Below are 6,983 nucleotides of genomic sequence, written 5' to 3'. Positions count from 1 at the left end.
ATTTTTTTTTTTAGCATGGATCCTTAGAATCAGGGGAGAGTGTGGCACAGTGGCTAAAGTTACAGCCTCAGGCTCCCTGAGGTTGTGGGTTCAAATCCACACTGCTCCTTGGGCAAGTCACTTAATCCTCCTATTGCTCCAGGTACATTAGATAGACAGGGATAAACATTTGAGTACCTGAATATATTCATGTAAACCATTATGAGCTCCCCTGGGAGAACTGTATAGAAAATTGAATAAATGAATAGTGTGAAAACTTTCAGCCTCTGGATAACCAGAGCTGGTATTGTGACGTCATAATGTCTCATTCCACCAATGCCTAAGAGCCAACCTCATCCATGATGTCACAATGGCTTGATTGTCCTATATTTGGCTCACTTTTACTACATTTTGATTTCTAGCTGGCGCGGTGGTTAAAGCTATGGCCTCAGCACCCTGAGGTTGTGGGTTCAAATCCTCACTGCTCTTTGTGACCCTGGGCAAGTCACTTAATCCCCCTTTGTCCCAGGTACATTAGATAGGAAAAAATGCTTTACTACCTGAATAAATTCATGTAAACCATAAGAGCTCCCCTGGGAGAGCCATATAGAAAACTGAATAAATAAATAGTGTGAAAAGTTTGAGTCCCTGGATAACCAGAGCTGGTATTGTGACATCATAATGCCTCATTCCACCAATCAGTGATGTCACAATGGCTTGAATGTCCTAAACTTGGCTCACCTTTACTAGTTTCATTTCTAGAGGTGCAGTGGTTAAAGCTACAGCCTTAACACCCTGAGGTTGTGAGTTCAAATCCTCACTGCTCCTTGTGACCCTGGGAAAGTCACCAGTCTCTACTTTAAAGTATTAAAAGAGTACGGAGGGGTATTAGTGATTGGATTCAGATTGGGCTCTCTGCATCCTACATATATAGTATAATTTAAAGTCACTTAATCCCCCTTTGTCCCCGGTACATTAGATAGAGAGGGAAAAATGCTTGAGTACCTGAATAAATTCATGTAAACCATTATGAGCACCCTTGGGAGAACAGTATTGAAAATTGAATAAATAAATAGTGTGACTAGTTTCAGCCTCTGGATAACTAGAACTGGTATTGTGACATCATCATGCATCATTCCACCAATGCCTAAGAGCCAACCTCATCCATGATGTCACAATGGCTTGATTGTCCTATATTTGGCTCACTTTTACTACATTTTGATTTCTAGAGTGGCGCAGTGGTTAAAGCTCCAGCCTCAGCACCCTGAGGTTGTGGGTTCAAATCCTCACTGCTCTTTGTGACCCTGGGCAAGTCACTTAATCCCCCTTTGTCCCAGGTTACATTAGATAGACAGAGAAAAATGCTTGAGTACCTGAATAAATTAATATAAACCCTTGGGAGAACAGTATTGAAAATTGAATAAATAAATAATAAAATAAAGTAATTCTTCACCAGCTATCTCAACTCAGGTGATCTTTAAAGGGTGTCTTTGCCATCCTTCCAAAATTCCTGATGTTACAGTTTTAGTCTTGGACTTTGTTCACCTTGTGCCGACTGTTTTCAGAACGATGGCGGTTGCTGATGTCTGTGCTTTCAGTCCTGGTTGCGTTTTTAAAGCAATTCTTAAGGCATTTGGGTCTGTTTTATGAGCGGTGGAGGACGATGATGACCCCAAACCAGAGCCTGGGACCAACATGATTTCAATATAAAATGACCAGACAAACGGTAGAAAAAATAATTTTATTTTCTATTTTGTGATTACCATATGTCAGATTTGAAATGTGTATCCTGCCAGAGCTGGTGTTGGGGCCTAGCTCATGCTCGCTATCTAACAGAGAGCTGAAAAGTCTGTTTAATTTTGTTTACACCACAGTGGCAGGATGGGGCTGGAGGGCAAAGACGGGGGGTGGGGGTGTGTGTGAGAAGAGGCTACAAAATGCTCAATTGGACAGGAAAAGCAAATTGAACAGTCAATTCAATAGGCTGACTTGAAAAAAATTTTCCTTGTATCATAACATTCTGTTTATTTACCGCAGGACCGTGAAGCTCCATGCGGTTTACAAAAGAGAAAGATGTTACAATTGAATAGAATAACTTATCCCCCTCCTGTACTAACGCGTAGCATGGGTTTTAGCACTGGCAGCGGCGGTAACTGCTCCGGCAGTCATAAAATTCCTATGAGCGTTGGAGCAGTTACCCCGCTGCTGGCGCTAAATCCCACACTACGCATTAGTAAAGGAGGAGGTCAGTTTCCTATATACTTGGTGAAGAAATATGTTTTCAAATGCCTCCCGAAATCTAAATAAGTGCTCGAAGCCATGATTAAGAGATGTAAGTCTTTGTCCCAGGACGCTGCCTGATAGGAAAAAGGAAAATGACTTCTGAACGTCTGGTATGTTGCAAGTGAAAATGAACTCGTGAGGGAACTCAGGGTAAGACCAAACAGGGTTTTATAGCCAAAAAAAACCACGAACTTAAACCCACTCCGAGCCTCCACTGGCAGCCAGTGTAATTTGCGAAAGAAGGCAGTGACACGGTCTGACTTCTTTAGCTTGAAAATGAGTCTCACCGCTGCATTTTGGACAATGCGCAATCTCTGCAGGTTTCTCAGTGTTCCTGCCAAGTAAACAACATTACAGTAGTCCATTTGACTCAGGACCAGGAACTGAGCCTGAATGAGACGGCATCAACGTATACGCTGATTGAGCAGAGCTTCCATACAGTGTGAAAGCTCTTCCTTACCGGAGCATCCACCTGATTCTTCACCGTCAGATTCTTGTCCAAGATTACACCCAAGGTCTTAATGGATGAGTCAATTGAGTATGTCACGTTGTTTATAGTCAGATGTTGTGATGTGATTTTTTTTTTTTAAACTTTATTTAAAGCAACTCAGAGCAATCCAAGATTACAAAACAGAGGAAGAGAGGAACATAAGCATACAAATAAAGTTACCACATCAGGGTCCCTGTATACAATGACAATCAGTACAAGCTACCCAAAGATTGATACAGGTTGCCCACACACAAGAACACCAAGTTGCTCACTGAAGTGTGTTTTATACAGATATACAACTCTCAATCCCTAATCCCCCCATCCCTCAGCCTCCCCCCCCCCCCCCTCCTCCTCCTCCCCAGGAATATGCAGAGCACATTTTGATTTGATTTTGACGTGAGGAGGTGTGAAAAAGTTTTTTTTTTTCTCTGAATTTAGTTTCAGTCTAAATTCAGTCAGCCATTGTTCGATTAGTCTAAATCAGGGGTCTCAAAGTCCCTCCTTGAGGGCCGCAATCCAGTCGGGTTTTCAGGATTTCCCCAATGAATATGTATTGAAAGCAGTGCATACACAGATCTCATGCATATTCATTGGGGAAATCCTGAAAACCCAACTGGATTGTGGCCTTCAAGGAGGGACTTTGAGACCCCTGGTCTAAATACTTCTGTGACTTGAGAGAGAATCTAAACTAGGAATCCTAATAGTTATGTCACTTGCATAACTAAACAGCTTTATTCCCAGATGCGTTAGCTTATCTCATTGTGAGGACATATAGATATTAAAGAATAAAGGGGACAATGTTGACCCTTGAGGAACTCTTCATGGAAGACTCCAGTTACCTGATAGAATGTCATTAAGTCAGACTTGGTAAGTTCTTGTTGTGAGAAACCCATGGAACCATTCCAACACTCTTCCATTGGCATTCCAGCAATTTATGATCAACCAAATCAAAAGCGGAACTCATATCAAATTGCATCACCAAGGCACCAGAGCCTTTGCTAACCAAAGTGTGTAAATGGTCTAGAATGGCAGCAATCATTGTCTCGGCGCTGTACAGATGTCTAAAACCTGATTGGGAATCATGCAGGAGAGAGTGGTGGTTTCCGTATTCCAGCAGTTGAGTTTGAACAAGACCTTCCATTATCTTAAATAATGGAATGGAAGCAATTGGCCTATAATTTGTTGTCGCTAAAGATACTGTCTGATTTTTAACCATTGGGGTAATTATGTTTCCCTCATTTGAAGGAAATTTTCCTATCTTTAGGTTATATGCCAGATGAGCCAACAGTTATTTGAATTCCAGTGATGCAGCTTTTATTTTTGCCAGAGGACAAGAATCTAGAATGCAACATGAATGTGCTTCTGTTATATAATTATGTAAAACTGTTCCAATCTGGTTCCTCAAAGGCGTTCCAATCTAGGGCAGCATGGTATACTTCTTCCTGTGAAATTGTAGCAAGACAATCAAACTCTTGGACTTAGGAACAATCAGGCAGCACTACAGCAGGAATGAAAAATATGCTTTACCAGTTGGTAGGGTTAGGGCTTACACAGCTTTTAAATTTAAAAAAAAAAAGGTGGGATTTCAACCTAAATTTGAATACTGCTAGATATGGAGCCTGACTACAACTCAGGTAGGTTATTCAAAGCATATGGTATAGAAAGGATAGAGCCAGGAGAGAAGTGTACAGACAAGAGACATGCCTGATAAACAGAGGTCCCAGGGCAAAGTAGAGGGAGAAATGAAAGAAGAACTGCAGAGCAAATACAGTTGAAGTCAATATGAGGAGTTTTAAACTGTATGAGGAAGTAGACATGGAACCAATGAAGCTACTTGGAGGGGGGTAATGCGAGCATAACACTGGTGGAATGTGAGACGTGCAGCAGAATTCTGAAAAGGAGAGAGATGGCTAAGTGGTAGACCTACCAGAAGCAAGTTGCAGTAATCCAGACAAGAGTATGGATAAGGGGCTTGGCAGCATGCTCAAGAAGGAGATTAGGGATTTTAGCAAGCAACAAGTTTTGGTGTCTGCTGTATATAAAAGAAGAGTCAAAGATGATCCCCCACTGTTGCAAGCCAATGAGACAGGAATAATAGAGAATGGAGGGAGGCAGGTTTAGGAGGAATGATATGGTCAAGACTGAACTTATTTCAAATGGTGGCAGGTTGAGACCTGGACTGTTGTAGAAATTTTGGGCACAGAGAAGTAACCAATAGCAGAATGGCAGTGGAGGATCCTCCTGAGCATAGGCTAGAAGTACAACAGGGGAGAGAGACGGAAACCATGAGATAAGAGCTTTGAAATCCTTGAGTAGGCTGTGATCTACTGCATAGCATGCCACTAATGGCTTGATGAAGACCAAGTAGAGACCTTTGGATTTGTCCAGGAGCAGGTCCTTAGAAACTTTAACAAGGGCAGTTTCCTTACACTGGAAGGGGGCCAAAGCCCTATTGGAGCACATCAAGAATAGCTTGAGACATAAGGAAGTCAAGACAACAGCAATGAACAGCAAATTCATCTAGCTTGGATACGAAGGGAGATAGGGTGGGGAGGGGCAGGTACAGGTCAGCAATGTGTTTTGGGCAGTAGTATAACTATGGCGTGTTTGAAGGCATCAGGTGCAGTCATAATAGAGAATGATAGGTTGAGAATATGGCAGTAAGATGGATTAGAGGAATGGGTAGCAAGTTTGAGGAGGAGAAAAAAATGTGCAGGTTCATCTGATTTCAGAGAAGAAAGAAAAAGGTGGATGGGAGAAGGAAGAGGCAATTTGGTTTAGGAACTTTAGGTTAATTTTGTGAACCTCATCATGACGTACTCGGTATGGAGAGAAAGCAAAGGAGTCAGAAGTGAGGGCACCTTGAGCAGAGTCAAGCAAGTCAAAGAGACAAAGGGTTAGACTCAAGCTAAGTCAGTCGAGCGGGTGTAGTGGTCTAGTTTTGCAAGCCAAAGGGCAGATTGAAAAGAGGCCAGCAAGGAATTTGAAGTGAAGGCAGCAGATTGGGTACAGGAATTTGAAGTGGAAGAATTTGGAGGTGGAGAAGTCAGCAGTTAAGTTAAAGAATGACAAGATCAAGGCAGTGGCCATTTTGGTGCATAGGGGTACATACTGCAGCACAGCTAAAGCCTGAAAGAGGATATTAAGAGCAAGAAATGTAGGCATAGAAGTCAGCTGTCCTCAGCATGCATATTTGAAATCACCAAGGATACAAGGGAAGGAGATGGTTGAGAGGGCCAGGAGTCAAGGTTAGTGAGAAAGGAAGATTGGATCATTTGACCTCATGAGAAATCCCTCTATTTGGAAAGGGAGCAAATAAGACAGATGGAATTGACTTTGAACAAGAAGCAGCGAGATTGAGGTAGGCAAATGGGCTGCTACACTCACTCTTATACAGTTCAACCTCTCTCCTTCTGTCACCTTTTGGATGAGAGGCAGGGAAGTAGTAATCCTCCAGATAGGTTTAAGAACAGTGGTTTCTCAACACTAGGGGTGGGAGGGGGGGGAACTCAGCATGGGATCACTCCCTGCCCACTGCAGAAGCTGCTTCTGGGGATCCATGCCTGCTGCATCTCCCCCCCCCCCAAAACTGACCTTGTTACTTCATTGGAGCTGGACTGGCTCTCCTTCCCCAGCAGCACCTCACACTCTGTGTAGCCGACCTGGAATCTTCTCTCAGATATCAGAATTGACAGAGGGAGGGCTTGTGGGCCAGCCCAGAGTTGCGTGTGAAATCACTGCACATGGCATCCCTGTACAGAGTTGCTGCTGGGGAAGGCTGGACTGATTCCAGCCCAAATGAAACAACAGGGTTGGCTTCAGGAGTGGGGGGGTGGTGCAGAAGGAAGGGATCCCTGGCAGCAGCTTCAGCAGGGATCCCCTGTGGCACCTGGAGCTTCTGTGGACAGGTTGGCTTTAGGGAGGGAGAATGCAGGGATTCCTGATGTGGCACTTAATTTTGGGACAAAGCTGCAAGTCAGGAAGGGGCATGAACACTGGACACAGAAGGAAGGGAACAGAAAGGGAGAATTAATGGGCATGAGTGTGTGAGAGATGGTGCACATGGGGAAAGGAAGAAAGGAAAATTAGGCAGAGATGCATGGGGAATAGAAGGATGAGAGGGAGAGAAGGAGAAATGTTGGATAGGGTGGTGCAAGTGGGGAGGAATGGACAGTGATGGAGGGAGAAGTGTGGCATTGTGCTGGAGAGGAGTGATAAAGGGAGAAATGGG

Source organism: Geotrypetes seraphini, chromosome 12, assembly GCF_902459505.1.
Source record: "Geotrypetes seraphini chromosome 12, aGeoSer1.1, whole genome shotgun sequence".
Taxonomy (NCBI): Eukaryota; Metazoa; Chordata; class Amphibia; order Gymnophiona; family Dermophiidae; genus Geotrypetes; species Geotrypetes seraphini.
The sequence above is the reverse complement of the archived record's forward strand: the minus strand, read 5'-3'. Positions refer to the sequence as shown.